The following is a 19,389-nucleotide window of genomic DNA, read 5'->3' on the forward strand; positions in this document are numbered from 1 at the left end:
GCCATTATTTGTATGGAGAAAAAGCAAACATTGGGGCATATGTGTGTTGGAAAATGTTACTACACACAATCTCCTTTTTTGCTTTTCCTCCCCCATCCTTACCCACCGAATATTTCTGGTCATGTTTATATTTCCCAATTTTTGATTTTTTTCCCCACCCTATTGTTGATCCAATAGAGTGTGCTAATAATCAACGGGTGCATTCTTTGAAGCTTACCCCAGCTCACCTAGTGGATGAAATGGTTGAACAGCCAAGGTCAGATCTCAGGAAGAGATTGTTAACTATGGCATCTCTACCCATTTGAGTAAAAGTCAATGTCAAATATGAAACAAGCCTTTAGGCAATCACGTTGTACTGTTATTAACACATGTGTGCTGTAATCAGTAAAAAAGAGGGCCAGTATTTTAAAGGAAACAAAAGGGACAGAATGTCTTCTGTTGACTGAGCTGGGTATTGGTTCTGATGTTGTGGTACACACCATGTTAAGCATATGGCTGATATAAAAGATAGGACAGCAATTATCTGGATTGTTCTCTGGTGGGGTCCGAATAAGGTGTAAGCTTGCAACTGTAATTGTTGAGTTGCGTCCTGTCACCAGCTGTCAATAGTTCTGCTCCTCACAATGAGATCACGAGAAGGTCAATGCTGGCAAATGCAACTCTTTAATGGTTTAACATCAATTTTGATCACGATGTAGAAGAGCTTTGGGCAAGCTGGTGTGCAGAACATCCACTGGAAAAGGTGCTGGGCCAGGGTGAAGTGAAGCAGTTCCTGTTGGTAATGGCAGTAATTGCTTGAAAGTAAAATATGGTCTTCTTTAAGTTGGAAAGAGCAGCAGGCTTTCATTGGTTGTAATTTAGAGTCATTCTGTCTTTTCAGGGCAATTACTGTCATTATCATAGTTCTTTGATTTTTTTGTATTGCTCTTTTTACAAGAGCTTCAGGCACAGTCTGATACCATTGATCCAGTTACGTAGTGTTCCCCCACCTCTGTGTTGGGACCAGGCAGGTACAAGTAGCAAGGATTTTAATGGAATCATGGGATCCTTGAGGCTTCTGTGCAAACCTTGCTGCCAGCTCAAGGGCATGGTGCACCAGCCCTTCAATTGCTCCTTTTGGTTATGTAATAAAGTCTTTTCAGGCACTGGCATGTCCTCTCAAACAGCTTGGACTTGACAAGATGTAGTCACACACAGCATTCACAGGTCGTCCTTAGTTTGGATTCTTATTCTTAGGGGCTTACATCCCTAAATCCAATTTCTGTTGAATTAAGGACTCTGCATTCAGATTGTTCACCTCTTACCTCACTGACTGTTCACAAATATTCTTCCAACCACCCTTCTACCCCTGTCTGTATCTAATGGGGTCACTTCAGGGGGACTTGCTATCTACACTACTCTACAACCTGTGCAAGAACCCCCTACTTTCCCTTATACGCTCACATGACCTTTCCTGCTACAACTATACAGATTACACCCACATCCTTTCCAAGATCCTAAAGACCTCAACACCTCCACATCGTGACCTCACCTCAGGCCACACAGATTTCATAACACTACCTGCAGCTAACCACATCCTCATAAATCCTTGTGGAAACTGATTCCTGATTTTCATAAATACAGCACTCTTACACCCACCCACCACCTGAATGTCCTCCCTAAACCACACTAACACAGCATGCAGCTCAGTAAAGAACCTAGGATGCACCATGGATTATGACAAAACATTCTATCACCCCATGAACGCTGCTCATAGGTCCTGTCCACATCCTTAGATGATCCTTCCTTTGCCTATCGTACCCTCACCAAGCCACGTCAATGTTGACAATCATCCACTCCCGTCTAGACTGCTCTTATTCTATTTACGTGGCTGCCCCTTCTTATCAGCTAAGAAAGTTACAAAAGATCCAGAACAATGCAGTCTGACTCATCATTGCACTCACAACAAGGGAACACATGCTTCCTGCACTCCTGGTGCCCCACTGGCTTCCCATTGTCTAATCACCACCTTCAGGACCATTTGCATCACCAACTGTGCGCTCCACGAGATGTGCCTTGACTTCTTCCAACACTGGCTCACCGTCTACCGACACTTCAGAAACCTCACATCAGGCTCTGCACTGCTCCTTGTGATCCCTTCCCTCAATTTCACTGGAATATGAGGTACTTCTTTGTCCGTTGAGGCTCCTACACTCTGAAACTCCCTCCCACTCAACATCCACCAAGAGGTGGACCACCTTTTTTTCTGTACGACACTGACATCCTGGCTCTTTTCTTCCCCAAGCCAGATAAAGACCATACCCCATGCAATGTCCCAGCCAAGATTGCCCTGCTGTGGGCACCCTAGCATCCATGGCAATTTTGTACTGCATGTCATGGCTGTGTTTTCCAGGATCCATGCTTATTTTGGTCAGCAGGGTGCCTGGCCAAAAGGTGTACATCAGATCACTTGCACACAGATGGCAGGGCAGCCTGACAGTATGTCTCCCTGCATACCACAGGACCAGAAAAGCACATGTGGACCATTCAGATGTGTACTGCTTGGCCCATGTGGACCCCTAACATCCTTCACCTGTCCTCCAGATACAAGTCACTTGTTGTTTACTGTTGGTTTTTCTGTATGTTCTCTCCTCTTCAATGTATTGCATTGCTTTCCGTTTCAAAAATGTTGTTCACATCTTGCACTTTGAGTGACTGCACTATATGTGACTGTATGTTGTTGGCACATTCATGTGAAACATCATCCACTCCCCACAGCTTCTGTTCAACGGTTGTCTCTGCAATTGTGTGCACTACACCCTATGATTCCCACACTCTTCCTGAAGTGGGGGTGCACTCTCTACTAAAAATGCTATCTGGGGACCCTTCCTGCCTGGCTAACTACTGTCCTATTTCCACTACAAACCCCTGGAGAAGTTGGCTATCTCCCAACTAATCCATAACATTGAATCTGCTGGCTGCCTTCATGACCACCAGTCTTGCTTCATAGCTGCCAGAGTCACGGAAACTGCTCTCCTGAACACCCATGATGACCTGCTCTCTAATCACGACTCCGACTCTCCTTCTGCCCTTATTCTCCTTGGTCTGTCCTCTGCTTTTTATATGGTCAATCATTCCATCCTCATAAATCGGCTCTGTGATACCATGGGAATCACAGACCAAGCACTGATTGGTTGGCCTCTTTCCTCTCGAATCGGCCCTTCCAAGTTCAACTGAACCCCTTTTTTTCCTCTACTTCACTCTGGACTTGCGGCATGCCTCAGGGCTCCTCTCTCATTCCAGAGTGTCTGACTGCTATTCTCTCCTCATTTCGCCAACCTTGCCAAGAAGGCTCACTATCAGCTTCACCTACTCAGAGGCATTTTCCCTTTCCTCACTTTTCCCCAGAAACTAAATGTCTCCAGAGCTCAGGTTCTCTGAAGGCTTGATTACTGCAACAGCCTCTTCCTTAAACTCCCTCTTTCCTCACTCCGCCATCTTCAACATATCCAAAATAGGACTGCAATACTTATACTTGGCCTCAAGACTAGGAACTGCATCTCTCTAGTCCTTAAATCTCCCCACTGGCTGCCTGTGGTTGCAAAGATCAGATTTCAAGACTGTTTGCATCATCCACATGGCTTTCTGGGGCCTCAGACCTCACTACATTCAACTCTCTCTCCCTAAGTCCCTCCAAGTTAGAGTCATTCAGTTCTCTAGTTCCAACTCTCTGCAGATCAGCCATTTATCCAAGCACATAGTGGGGTAGATCTCTCTCTTCGGGATGAGCCTCCCGCTAGAACGGCATCCCTGCCACTTTGACTTGAGTCAGATCTCCTTAAATTCAGGAAGTTCCTCAAGACCTTCCTTTTCTTCTCCTCCTTCACACACCCCTTCCCTGCTAGTCTCCCATAGCCATTATGACTGGATGCCTGTGTCCTTTATGAGTCTCTGGGGTCAGGACCTTCTTTGTCCAGTCTTCCTCCGCTCACCCCTTCCTTCCAGCAATTGCCCTCAGGCACCCTTCCCTGACTAGCCTCATAGGCTGCCCCTTCACCATTACCCATACCCTTTCTCCCCCTGGCGCTTGCCCTGGGCTCCTTAAGCACTTGCCCATCCCTTGCCCTCACCTGCCCTCTGCCCCCTAACTGCTTGATAATGCACTTGCACAATCCGACTGTCATAAGACCTAGTAGGACCGTTATTGTTGTTTCTCCTCTTTTCCCCATTCCCCTTATTTTTCTTGTGGCACCTGGAAACACTTGCTGCTGTATAAGCGCAATACAAATACCCAATAACTTAAAAAAATATCCCAGCCTCGGTGTGGGCTCTTATAGAGGGGGAAGGAAGCAACAGCTGGGGAGTGATGGCCTGGCCATGAACTATTGTGTCCAACAGGGGGGTAGGTGGGTGGGGCAGAGTCTGAACAGGGCTGCCACAGCATTATATGCATGGGGATTGATGACCTGGGTCTCTTTCTGGGTTGCATGCTTTGGTGTGTTGACGAAATGGGTTGGGGGATAAGAAGATGAGGAATCTCCTTTAGCAGGTGGCCTTTCTTTGCCAGTCTCCCCTTTACCCTCTCCCCCTAACGTCCTCTTTCAACCCCAACCTGTACTATTTTTCCATCAGTGTGCCTCCTGGCCTCTCAGCCCCTGCTTTCTTTTTTTCCTCTGCGTCTGTCTCTGTCATCCTCTCTTGCCCCCTTTTCTCAGCCCTCACCCACTCTAACAACCCCCTCCATTCCCCACATATCCCCGCCAGCAGAACTACTCCTTGCTCCCCACTCCCACTCTCTCCACTCCCAAGCTGCTCATTCTTCACTCTGCGTCCTCTCTCTCTCCCCAGTCCCTCTTGCCCCCTATCATCCTTCCCGTCAGCTCCCCCACTTGTACTTTCATTCCCCATCCCTTCCACTCCTCCCTTGGTGTCCCTTTCCCTCCCATGCATTTGAGGTTACTCTACAGGCCCTGTGGGCAACCTGACAGTGGGTGTACCCAGCCTGCAACCCTGCCATCAATGCCCTGCCTTGTGCCCGCAAGCCAGGGCAAATTATCCCCTGTGTTCAGAGTGTGTAACATACTCAGGTAACAATTTGTTTACTTCACTGCCAGTAAGTGGCAAGTAAGTGTATTCATTGGTGCTCATACTCTTTGAATTTACCTTATGGTTTGTGCCAGTGGGAGGACCCAGTCCCTATCTGCATGAAACATACCCTCTTCGTGTTGGTTGATCTTGGTCCTGAACTGTGGCTCTGTCTGGAACACTGACACAGCCTTCCCCATTCTGGCTTGTCTCCCACATTCATGGCAGCATTTGTATGAAATTACTTCCACCCACCTTGGGACTGTGCCAAGGGTATGCCCCGCCTGGTGGGCCCCCTTACATGGGTGTCTTCCCCCTACAGGCAGAGGAGAGGCTGAGCATCATGGAAGCTCACTGGTGGCCAGTTTATAGTGGAAGGTGTCAGGTGTTGTTTGCCCCAGTGCAGGCCATCTTGTTCATGCTGTTCAGTCTTCTCCTCTAAGCACATTTTTGCAGCAGTTCAGAACTACCAATCTGTGGGGTGTCAACTCCCCCTTTACCACACTGGTAGTGGCATGATCTCTGCTGATACAGGTGTGGTTGACCTGTCCACCCACAAGTGTTGGGCCTTTGCAGACTCTATTGCTTCTGTCCTACAAAAGTCCCTGAAGGTATGCAGATCAGTTGCATGTGGGTGCAAGGCACCCCGTTCATGCAGGTGCAGCAAACGTGAGTATCCAGCCAGTGGCATTTTTTGTCTCAAAGAGTGAGCCATACACATGTTTGTACACATGGCTAGTATGGTGACAGTGAAAATGGCTCATTGAGTTAGTGATGTCCCCTTTGATGGCTGGATCAGTTATGTTAATTTCCATGGTGGATATACAGCTAATACATGCCATCAGACTCTGACCTCCTGGGGTGTGTGCATTGATCAGACATAGAACAACACAGCATATCATGGCCGCTTACATGACTGTAGCTGCGCTTGGTCAGTTTGCACCTTCCCATGACGGCAAATATATGTAGTGATGTCTGTCCAGTCAACTTTCTGTGCCTACTATGGTGCTCAGAGTTAAGAGTGAAGAATAATTCAGTTAAAATGAGTGAGCCAGACAAACAGCCACCACATCCAAGGAAGGCAGCAGGCTTGCTAATTGGTCTCTCAGAGGGTCTGTAGCGTCCACTGGGAAGTGTGCTATGGCTTAAAACTCCTGGCACACTCTCTCCCTTCCCTGCGGTGTGGGTGGCATGTATATATGCCTATGCACACGTGATGTAATGCAATGCAATGCCTGGTGTAGGCACTGGAATTGTATTGCCTGAAATATGCCCCCAACAATGGCAGAGGTGTGCAGGAATTACCATGTAGCCAAATAATTGAGGTCTGTCAGCACCTGCTCCAGGGGTGTGAGTGCATGGGAGCAGATTGTGGGTGATCCAAGATCGTACTCCCACTCCTTGACCAGGTCTTGGATGACATGGGAAGGGACTCTGCACCTTGCATACAGCTTGCCATCTGGCATCTCAAAATGCATTTTGCAAGGGTGGAACATTCCTGTCCCCCAATATCCTCCTCCTCCTCCTTCTTCCAGGAACATGTACGATCGCTGCTAGTACTGCTGGATTCATCCTGGAAGTGCAACTTTGAAATGGCGTGCATCGTGTGCTTGTATACGTATCCTTTGGGCTTTGTACATTGCGTCACGTATCATGTGGCATAGAGACCACAAGGTTTGCATGTGCCATTTCATTCTGGGAAGTTGCGGTTAGTAATTGTGAACTTTGCAAAGTGGGTTGTGCAATGTGCTCAGCACCACGTAAAGTAGGGAAGGACCAGAGCAAAGTGAGTGCAGACCCAGGTAAAGGTCTGATCCAAAGTCTTTCTGGGGACGGGGCCCGTACTACATGCAACTCTCTCTTCCTAAACACCTTCCTTCTCGAGCTCTTTGCTCAGCCACCTCCAACTCTCTGAGGGTCAGAACTTCCCCGGGCAGAGCATAGGGGCTAGATCTCTCTCCTCTGCAGGCGCCTCCTTCTGGAATGGCCTCCCTGCCCCCGCCGGACGACCTGAATTTCCAGGAGCACCTCAAGACCGTCCTCTTCACTTCTGCTTTCTCTCTCCCCTGCTGACTAACCTGTACTGACTGGCTGCCCAGCTACCCTCAGAGTCTCATGGGCATCAGGCCCCTAATTGTCCAGTAGAATCGGCACCTCCTCCAGGCTTACTGTGCACTTAGGGGACGTATCTGTAACCCTAATGTCCCCTGCCTCCTTGCTGCCCTGATTCTACTTCCCTCCCCCTCCCCCTGCACTTTGCATCTCGTTAGACTCAAGGCCTAGTAAGATCGTTTGTTATGTCCTTCCTCTGTCTTCCCTCCCTTGTCTTATCGCGCCTAGAAACACTTGTGTATCGAATCATATCATGACTCGCAACATGAGTTTTGGGCAAAGTGACTTTGTGGCACCCAAAACCTTCTATGAATTGGGTCCTTTGACTTGTACATTGAGCTTTCTATGGAAAAGGTAGCTCCAAATAAAAGGCAAATATTATCCCTCCCATGTACTTCACTCCGCCGAAAGGGTCCTTTTTACTGTACCTCGATTCCAAAAGAGCCGGATGGCTGGTTGTACTTTTTCAGTTGCTGCATCAAAATTCTGGAAGAGACTTCTGCTATCTCGCCGAGCAACCAAATATCATCTAGCCTTTAAAGAGTCACTTAAAACTCTATTTTTTCCACCTGGTGTTTAGCTACCTTTCTGTCTATTTTTCTTGTCTCCCCTTTATCTTTTAATTCCTCCTTTTGGCTTAGTGCCAGGGTACCCTTTGGGTCACAGTTGCGCTTTACACGTCTACATTCCATACCAAACCAGAAAATTCAATGCTCTAAGTTCTTTGAGACATCGTATAATATCATTGTTAAAAAAGCTATTTTATAAGTATAAACCACAGTTCGTGATAAATTGACTGACATCCTTGCTTAAGTGTTGCAAAGAATAAGGTTTGCTGACGTTCACTTTCAAAGTTACCTTTAAACATAAAAACAAGTCAGGAATAATTGCACACAAAAAAAAGAAAAGAGATGTTTTAATGTGATTTAAGCAGGTGCTGACTTATCAGAGATATGTTATCCCTTATAATTAAAGCATCCCAAAGTAGGACACATACTATTTAAATACGTTTTTAGTTCCTTTTCCTTGCAGGGCCCTTTTCTTTTCTTCATTTCTCCCACAGAAAACGATGCCGCCCTATTCAGTTTGTAGATTTCAGCAAACCCACGTCTGCGTCAATATGTCAGCAATAGAAGGTGTTTGAGCAAAACCTAATGCAAGTGATCTTCTTTTAAGGCGAGCAAGATACTGAAAATGCAGACAGCCATAGCACATGTTTGCATTTCAATTGTGTGCTATGCTCTAATTGACCCTGGGGCAATTACAGGTGTGTCATTTTGGGTAGGATTTAGGGACGTGAGCAATAATTACACAGAGAAAACCATTGAAGCAGTAAATTGATTTTTACACTGTGTTAGTTTTGTGCAAAGAGCTATTGCTCTTTCTGAAAGGAGTGCTTCTGTGGTTGTAAAGCGACATTTAAGACAAAATGGAAACTAGTCAGAAAAAAATAGGAATAATAACTAGTTGCAGAGGCCATAGAGAAGCTAGTGCCCCTCAAGCTTGCATTGCAGACCTACACCTATCTAGTTTAATCTATGTCGAAAGGCAGATTCTTATTTCTAACCATGCTACTGCACTCGGGGAAACAGATGCAATCACTTTCTGCCAATACCACATGCACAGGGATGTAGTCTTCCGCCTTTTCCCACCGCTGAGCATTGAGGCCTGCACCATGGCACAAGGTAGCTCCTTTGGCATGCAGGCTTCATTTCCCAAGCTCTACATTTTCCCAAAATTGGAGTGACCCCCTTTATTGACGTCTCTGGTCTCAATATTATCAATCAGGTGTCGCCTCAGTGACCCCTGATCCACATCACAATTCATGTGGGTAGGAAGTCGTGGAGGTCTTTGCTTGCTGGACTGGTGTGTAGAGAAGGGTTAATATGATGCTGTTAGTTGGGGAAGTTTTTAGGGAAGGTCTGTCTGTGGTGGATAGTTCTGTGCGCATCACAACAAAATATTAAGGACTAGTGAACGCAAATTGTAACAATTTGAGACAGCAAGATTGGAACATGTTCCTGAATGTCCCCTATTTCATTCTTCCCTGATGGACCTATGTATATTACCGGAAAAGACTAAGGGCCTGGTTCACTGAGGTGGCTGCTCGATGAAAAGTGACTTTGCGCACTCTTAAGCACTCAAAACTCCTTTTACTGCTTCATGAATCATACTTTGCGTGCAGTTCTTCGACTCTGTGTGGGACCATCACGTCTTTGCGTGCAGTTGAGTGCTTTGCATGACACGTCACACAAAGTGTGGGTTAGACCTACGTAAAGAAATAAATAAGGGGCATAGCCCGAATTCTCCCGGCTAAATGATGCAGAACCAGAAACAACGTGGGCGTGTTGAGGGGCAGGCCAATCACATGTCCAGTCAAGCACAAACCCAACCGAATTAATGAATTTCAGTGTGTAACTTCATGTCAGGAAAAGTCACATGCAAACCTTGTAAACTCACCACCACATGATAGGAGGCGCAAAGTACTATGCACATAGGATCCAATGCGCAAAGGGGATGTTTACATAGCAATTTAGGGGTGATGGCACGTAGTTGTGGTATGGGTTGGATCATATGCAGATTACCGGGGTGCTGCCTTGAGTTGCGCAAAATGGTATGCACATTATTGGGGCACAGTTTTGGATTATGGGGGTTCATATGTATATACGTAGTGTCACCGGGGTGCTGCCTTGGTTGCAGGGGCATGGCCCACAGTATTGACAGTGTGCTTGATGGTGGGGATGAGGTAGGCGCAAAGATTGGTATATATCGCTGGTTTCGGTTTGCATGGGGGTGTGTCTCAGTAGCAGCCCTGTAGTTGTGGTTAAGTTACTCAACCCATAGGAAGAGCACTTTTTGAGTGGCTTATAACTTCGCCCCCCTTTATGAATCCTCATGAAACTTTGCAATAAAAGTATATGGCCCTGTCAGATTGATCTTGCGAAGTCTGGTGAGGTCTCGTGCAGGGGGCCAGAGCTACAGGGGGGGTCCCTAAAACGCATGGTTTTCCCATAGATGCAATGGAAAAAGAATTGGCTCACGCCTATAGCCCAAACCACTGGTCAGATTTTCCCCAAATGTATGGCAGGAGTGGCGGCTTGGTTCCGAAAGCTTGCTTTTGTAAATTTGGTGTAAATCAGTCCAGTATTTTTTTTAAATGACCAAAAAGTATATAAAACATATAATGATATCTGGGTTCGGTCCGCAGCGTCACTTCCCTGTAGACTAGCCTCAGATTCTAATTTGTCTCATCCGAAATGTATTAAGGCTAGTAACTGTATTTCCATTAATCAGATAACATTGCATTAATGTAAATTTCATAAGCAAAGGTGCAAAGTATAACCTAAAAAAGAGCAATTGCTCTCAAACATAAGAAGTACCAATTGTGCAGTACCCCTTATCAACTACAAGTATCTAGCATATATGAAACATAATAGCCAAGATATCTAGTTATTCAGTAGTTTTAATAAATTGTCATATCTAGTTCCGCCCAAGCCCAGAGACACAAAAGCACGGACTGGGGTGAGCTGATTATCGTCTTCATCAGGACAATAGCAAGACAATGTTCCACAGTTAGTATACAGACATGTGTATCTACATGAATTGTGGGCTTACTTGAGTATAGACAGCCAAACACTCTTCACACTGAAACTCATATTGAAACTCATTGTAATCCACCTATTTTACAGGGGAAAAAATTTTAAAAAACAAGCATTTTTCTTAAAAAAAGAGAGAAGAAAAACTGACCAAGCCTAGCATCACAACACACCAATAGATTTCTAAATTTATTTCAAATAACAGATCTAGCAATAATTAAAAACCTTGTTATATCCAGTGGAGAATGGAAGAATCAATCATGCAGGCAACCTCCACTGTAACTGACGGATAATTGAAGTATATATCTGTGGAGATACAAACATAGGAACTGCGATTGAAAAACTGCCCCTAATTCCACTACTGTAGCCAAAGTCTACCATGAACAATAAAAATGCATTAATGACCAATGTCGAATAGAACATACCTCCATAATTAACAGATGTATCTTAAAAGCACATCCTAGTAGCCATACAGGTCATGCACCAAGATGATAGTTTGATGCAAGATCCATCTTCCATGACATAAAAAAGGCCAGTGTCACTCAGCCAGTTTAGAAACATTGGTAAAAATGGAAAGAAAAATGCAAGGACCAAGGAATGAAACCTTACAATATCTTAAACACGTAGCTTATGTGCGCACATTGCAAATTAGAAAGAGAAAGGCCAAGCGGTCATTGGCAATGTCCTCCTTGTTAGTGGAGGTCCACTGTACTAGCGGTATTCACAGGCAACATAACTACGAATAGAGGGTCACTTCATGATGATATAGGACCGCGACCCTCTCCAATTAAATAATGCTTGACTAAATGAAAATAGTAGCCCATTAACTAGACAGCACCGCCCAGGAGTCTCGTAAGAGGAGAGTCAACACCAAGCGTTTTTTTGCCTACCTCAAATAGCGAATCAGTTAGGGCCATGCTGCCAGGAGCTGAAATGCCATGTACGAAGCAGTGCTCGCTCTACTAGGCTCTCATTTAAATAAATAACGCCTAATAATCTCCCAGTGCATGCGCTCACGTGACCAAAGGCGAGCAAGCATATCATGTGACTGTGCCTTACATGGAGCATGAAAAAGTATGCATGTTTTCACTTACGTTTATGAAAAAGGAGAGCGTAATTATAGAAACCAAGATCGTTAATCGCAAAATCACAGATACAGGACAAATTGAACCCATATCAAGCACCAAATGCAGGCCCTGCTATGCTCTTATTCAAATGAATGTCAAACAACGTCCCATAACATGCGCTCACGTAACAAGAAGTGAGTGTGTCATGTGACTGAGCCTCGCAATGATGTAATTGACTCTGCACATATTTTGTGAAAGAAAGGAACATAAGCATGCGAACAAGGCTCATTAATTTCATGATCTTAGAAACAAGCTCAGTGTTGGGGGTGGGTACAGCACCCCCGCGCGATGCCCGTAAGCCCCCAACCCGCAAGGACCACACAGCACACGTCCTTACAGTTCGGGCTTCCCGGTCGCTCTGCTGCGGCCGGGAACCCCCATTTATTTATACAGCACGGGTGGCATGCAACGTCACGCCGCCGCGTCCGGGTCCCGTCCCCGGGCAGCGTCACACTCAGTTGAACCCATATCTAGTGTCCATGTGGATTAAAGTGTTAATAACAATCACAAAGGGCCAGGTGATCTAGAGTTTAAATAGAGTAGATATATAAAGTGTGCAATATTTCAATCACATAAAAGTATCAGCATAACCGGGCAATACTCTAAATAGAAGGATGAACCTCTAGGTCCATCTGATGGATTGCGAACAAGTCCCAAAAACATTGAAGATTAGGATCCTAGACATGGCGGATGTCAAACTATCTAACACAATGTAGCCATTCTTCTTGTTGATTGAGGCCTAAGTAGAATCTAGAGGTATTATACATCCACCACTGATCCCGTAGAGCCAATCTCACTGCTAGGCTGTGGGAATCCACGGCAAAGACACGTTCAAGAGCCCACAATTTCAAGTCTTCACAACGGTGATTATTTTCCAAAAAATTGAATACTGACGGAGATGTTAAGGTTTTAGTCAGAATCTTATAGTTATGTTCCATTATTCTTAATTTAACGGGTCTGGATGTCTTGCCAATGCATGTTCTTAAACAGGGTCATACAATGACTAAATTACATTGGAGCTGTTACACTTAGTGTAATGTTTAAGATACCAGGACTTGCCGTTCATTATGACCGAAGTACAGGCAGTCGTAGATTTGCATTGTGTGCAAGAACCGCACGGAAAATGTCCTTGCACTGGTTTTAGGCCCCAGAGGGCCGCAATGGTGGTCTGACTATTAGATGCGATGGCCCTATCTGCCCTAGAGAGCCAATTCTTGAGATTTGTACCCTTCCTAAAGGCATAAATCGGACATTCCAAGTCCGGATTATTAAATTGGAGCAAAATTCAATGTCGAGAGTTAATCTTCTTTATCTCATTATGGTGAGTGTTATACTTCATAGCACAAGCTAGGCGCTTGCTGGTGATATTTTCCTTCGTGTTCCTGGTCAATAAGATCTCAAGATGTTGGTTTTTGGCCCTCTTACAAGATTGTCTCAATAGATGCGGGGTATGAATTTCATGCGTTCATGCGCAAGTTCCATCTTAATGAATTTTTCAAGGGTTATGACTATGAGAATCTCAACTGTACTGGTCTGAGAAATAAGTCCACCTTCAATGTTTCATCCCGTAGTTGTTCCTCTGAGTCTATGGTATTTGAAAGACAAGTTCTAACTGAAGTACACAAATTGGAACAGTGTGGGGTTCCCCACCATTCTAATTTTAGTAGTGCTCAACGTGCTTTGGTATCTAAATAGTCAGAACGGCAGATAAAGGTGGTGTGATAGTGCTTCTGAACTGCATTGACTATGTTGACATTAATTTGGGAGTGTTTGCATTTACTCAGTGACGAAAGAAGCTATCATTCTATTCCATCGGATCCCTCCAGGTACCTGATGGAGATTATAAAAACTAAGGTGTTGATTGCTTTTGAAGCAGAAAATATTAGTAAACAAGAACATGACCTTCTAATCAGAGAACAAGGGAGGGTTCCCATGTTCTACATTCTGCCTAAAGTACACAAAAGTCTCATTAACACTCCAGGTAGACCCATAGTCTCAGGGGTGAGTTCCATATTAGAACACCTCTCAAAGTGTGTGGACTATTATTTAAGACCTTTTGTACTCAAAATGAGTAGCTATCTGAGGGGGACAACAGATGCCATTAACAAGATCAAGAATCTACCGTTCCTTCCTGGTCAATCTTTGCTGATTAATCTGGATATACAATCTCTATATACGGTGATTCCGTAAAGAGCCACTCTGGAAGTGATTGAGGAAACTTTGAACAACAGAGAAGATGGACATTGAGTCAGCAATGCCTTTATCATGTGGTGTGCACAATTTGCCTTGAATAAAAACGTTTTTCAATTTCAGGGGGCATTTTACAAGCAAATAGAAGGAACTACCAAGGGTGCAGCCATTGCCCCTAATTTAGCCAACTTGTATGTAGAGTATTTTGAGAAAATGGTCATCTATTCCGATACCAATCCTTTCAAGAAACATCTATTGAAATGGTTGTGTTATATAGATGACATTTCTATACTCTGGGAGGGATCTGTGGAAGAGGCTAACACTTGTGTTGATTGGTTGAATCTACTAAAACCTTTCTTGAAGTTTACCAAGGAGATTAATGAGCAAGAGATCAACTTCTTAGACATCACTATTTTTCACCATCTGAGGACTTTGAGAGTTAGACCATATAGCAAAAAAAAAACAGACAAGAATGCTCTACTTCACTTCTCAAACCATCATGCCAGACACATTAAAACTAATTTGCCTTTTGGGCAATTCCTCAGACTCAAGATAAACAGTAGTCTGAAGCAGGACTTCTGCGATAGTGCTAACATTCTCTCTAAATAGCTATGCAGTAAAAGATATCTGGCTAAACGGATCAAGTATTCCTCGAAAAGAGCATACAACAATAATCGTGAAGCTCTCCTGGAAAAAAAAGAAATGACAAGAAAAATAGGATCATATTTGTTCATACTTTCTCTAATTTGTCATATATAATCAAGGGTATCATCAACAAGGCATGGAGAAAAGTTTATAATGATAAATCTACTCGACCCCCGTTGTTGGCATTTAGGAAATGCCAGAACATAAGAGATATGATGGTCAGGAATGACATATCTGTGAAAAAAACACCCAAATCTATACAGACTTCCCTGTGGGGTTTTCCATGTCAAGGGACATTTTCCAAGCGGACGGTGTGTGATGTGTGTTTTCACTAAAGAGACTAAACAGATCATGCTTAATGCTTCTTTGACATGGGTCTTAAATGAGATGACAAATTGTAACACTGAGAATGTGGTCTATTTAATTATATGTCCGTGTGATCTTCAGTATATCGGCAAGACCAATAGGAAATGTTGAATACGTATGGTAGAGCATTGTAGTTGCATTAAGAATTAGGTCATAGCAGCCCCGATGGTAAACACTTTGTTGAAATTAAACACACCCACACGATTTTAAATGGGTAATTTTGAAAAAAATCTTTGGTAGAAATAAACAAGATATAGACCGGAAATTGTTGAACTTTGAGCAGAAAATGATACAAAAACACTGGAAATCTATTATTAATAATCATTAGGACAATTGTCTGGTTTGTGAACATGCTGGTAACCTTTTTATTATGCCTGACCTATATACACATACACTGTAAAAGTGATATCATAATTGTCAAGTGAAAATGTTTAATATTCAAAGGTGTCCTTAACTTCATTGTCTGTGTTTCAACATTTGCGATCCATTATGAACACATTATTGGACCTTGATGTGTTTTTCGTAGCCATTGTGCAATTTCTATATGCATTGCATCACACCAACTTGCAATTCAGGTGGCTTTTACTAAAATACTCTCTCTATTTTTTCCCCATTGTGGTAGAGAGGTAGGTCCTTATGCCTTTGTGATAAGGCTTACCCATTCCATGATGGGGTTTTTCCGGGCCTTTGTTGTCCTTTTTCTATGTCCATGCCTAATACTTGGTTGGTTGGTATGACTTTTCGAATTGACGACTTCCTTTTGTCAGAATCACCCTTAATAACTGTACTCTTATTATATTTCCATCTTGTGCTTAAGAGGTGATTTAAGAACAAATATAACTGAGTCAGCTTCAGAGGCACCGATGCTGTGGTAGTGTGTATTATGGCATTAGTCCATCTTCAGTGTTTGGTTGACATGCGATTGCTGTTTTCAAGGTAAACGTGTGATGTGGAGGACAGCGTTCGGAGATGCCAGATCCAAATAACTCACGATTAACTGTATAGAAGGTCTCTGGTTCCACACTTAGAGGTATTTGGAAATTATGTGTCGCGCTCAAATGGCGCCCTATATTATCCTTTGGCTGTTGAAAAGTTGGCACCAGCGTTTTATAACACGCGTGTTAATGTTTCCATGTTTCCATTTTTAGTTCTCTACCTTGTGGGAAGTCTGCCAGCATTGTATAACCACATTCTAATGGTTTGATGATATCTGAAGTTGTGTTTCATCTTATGCAGCAGGCATTTTCCTAAAGGTATGCCATGAGTGGTGGTGGAATAGTGGTGATGGGATATGTTCCTCCCCGGATGTTGTACCCTAATGATAGACAACCTGTTTTTTGTCTCCATGGTTGTTGTCTCATGTTTGTTGCAGGTCTCTGGACCGTTGGCTATTAATGAGCAGTAGATAGAATGGAAAATCAGACATGACATATGAAGTTTGTAGCTAAATCTGGTGGACTTGGACACTGGCACTACTAATATAAGACTTGAAGGTATGTAGTTTTTTCAGAATATGTATGTGGTTTATATGTTGACCTTTGGACCTAATCCTCTATATTACATTTATGGTCATATGGTCAGGATTGTATTTTGCTATTTTTAAAGTGTTACTTACTATATTTGATAGTTTATGGTGTTGTATGTTACCGTCCTTTTTTAGGTTATCCCTTCACTGAATTTGGAACCTTCTGTGTGACCCTGGATTGCATGGTGGTGACAAAGATAATCGAGTTTCCCCAGAAGAAAGTTCACACAGTTATTGCCAAGAAGAACTGAAACATGTTGAGATATATATGTTTTGTATTATAACACTTGTAGAGTGCACTGGGTGTCAAAGTCATTTGTGTGTATCAAATTGTTAAATGTAGTTAGTTGTATGTTATGTTATTGAATAGGTTAATTTTATATCCACCATGTGGGTTTTATTTTGGGTCATGTTCTTTTAGAACATTTTTATAAGTCTTTTATCTATTGAAAACTAATAAACATTGTCAGAATTGTATATATGATTTGTATACCTAGTCAATTTTTTCAGGACTGTAGGGTATAGTAGGTAATACATCACCTTATGAATATAGATGAGTTCCTCTGTGGAAGTCAATTATTGAAACCTCCTCCTTTGTGTACAAATATTTAAGGTCTGCCTCTGACCATGTGAGGGAGGTAATATTCAAGGAGGTATTTATCCTTTAGTAAGACAACAAAAAAAAGGAAGTAGTTTTATACCTGTTGGAGTATTCTAACTAATCAGAGGTTAGGACATGTTTTTTCATATAAGACTTGAGATGGCATATTTGAAGTGTTTTGGAATGAATGGTGTTTTTCAAGTAGTTAGATATCTGTTGGCGTATTGAAGTAGTTAAATACCTGCTAGCATATTGTAACTGTAGCTGCACCTCCTCAGAGGTATTTTTCCTTTCCTCTCCTTCCCCCACAAGCTCACTGTCTCCAGAGCCCTGGTTCTCTCTAAGCTGGACTACTGAAACAGCCTCTATCTAAACCTGCCTGCCTCTACTCTCTGCCCTCTGCAACTCATCCAGAACAGGACTGCAAGACTTGTCCTTGGCCTCAAGCCCAGGGACCGTATCTATCCAGGACTGAAATCTCTACACTGGCTCCCAGTGGCTGCGAGGATTAAGTTCAAAACCCTCTGCATTTTCACAAGGCCTTCTGGGGCCAAAATACCTTCAACTCTCTCTTCCTAAATATCTTCCTTCTCGAGCTCTTCGCTCATCTGCCTCCAAATCCCTCAGGGTCAGCCGTTTCTCCAAGCAACGAGTTGGGGGTAGATCTCTCTCCGCATCAGGGGCCTCCCTCTGGAACAGCCTTCCTGCCTCCCTGAAACTTGAGGAGAACCATCTCCAGTTCCGGAAGAACCTCAAAACCTTCCTCTTTGCTTCTGCTTTCTCTCACCCTCACCCCTGCTAAATTCCTTACTGAAATTGCACTGAATCTGCAACTGGGCCACTCTCACCGATCTCGGTCCTTGGCCCAGCCACTCTCCCCTTGCGCTGCCTCCCTTGAAACCCCTGCACTGCGGGTCTGTCTCTGTATCCCTACAGCCCCCCTTCCCAGCACTTGTCTGCACTTACCCTGCACTTACCACCAGCTGGCCGTTATTATTTATCTTGTTATTCTACTACCCCTGTACTGCACTTTCCCCTCTCCCTTTCCCCTTGCACTTTTCCCTTCCCCTCTACCCATGCACTTGCGTGATCTGAATGACACCTGGCCTAGTAGGATCGCTGTCTGTCTTCCCTTTGTTCCCACACCCTGCCTCGTCGTGCCTTGAAACACTTGTGTATAGGCGCGTTACAAATACCATATCATATCATATCATATCATTAGGTGTGCTACAGTTAAGTGACTCAATTTGGGTTGAAGGAATATTAAGTAGGCATTTGTTAAATTTGCTGGTAACCTATGTTTTGGAGTAACTGAGGTTGCGTTACTTTCAAGACAACCACTTCTTTTTTTTTACATATGCAGTGTAGTGCCCTTAAGTGGTTGTGGCACCAGTGTGGTATACTATACCTACTGTTGTAAAGGTTTTCTTTCCAAGAGATATTTGGCCGTGTGAGAAGCCTGTAAGCTTACAGTTATTTTTGTTACCATCTGCATTGTACCTTGGAAGCATTAGTATGACATATTGGCTATGTGAGTTTATTTGTATGGTGGAACGATTGTATGAATTGCAAAAAGGCCATGATTTGCATTCTGCAGAAGCTGGTGAAATGGAATGGATTCAGAATTTGGTATGGATACATATACACATCGTTCATTACTGATGTGGTCTTATGAAACATGGTTGCAGAGAGTGCATGTATGTTTCCATGTGTATGAACTCTGGAAGATTTCATTTATAGGGATTATTTTGTTTTCCAGTACTAGCAGTATGTATATTAGTAATTCTTGTGAGTCTACCTTAAGGTAAATGTTAGCATTCATGCACAGTAGTACAATTGTTGCCTTATACCTGAGATACTGTAAGTGTTGTCAGGATTGTTTGTGGCATTTCTGTGAAGGGCGAGCATTTGCAAACACAACTGGTCTGAGCCGTTTAAGTAAATGTTGTGAACAAATGGTGGCAATTGAAAGAGAAGATTCATTGTCACATTAGCAGAACAATTTACTCCAGTTGTGTTGCTGAGTTTAAATGGACCAGAGAGTTCTGTTTGTGGATCATTTGATGGGCCTGCAGATCTTTCTGGAGAAGAGACATGTTTGTTTTTCTTGTCTGATGGACGTGCACTTAATTTTGTACTTGACAGTTTTGTGCTTGTATTGTT

The sequence above is a fragment of the Ambystoma mexicanum genome, chromosome 1q, assembly GCF_040938575.1.
Source record: "Ambystoma mexicanum isolate Mex_15411 chromosome 1q, UKY_AmexF1_1, whole genome shotgun sequence".
Lineage (NCBI taxonomy): Eukaryota > Metazoa > Chordata > Amphibia > Caudata > Ambystomatidae > Ambystoma > Ambystoma mexicanum.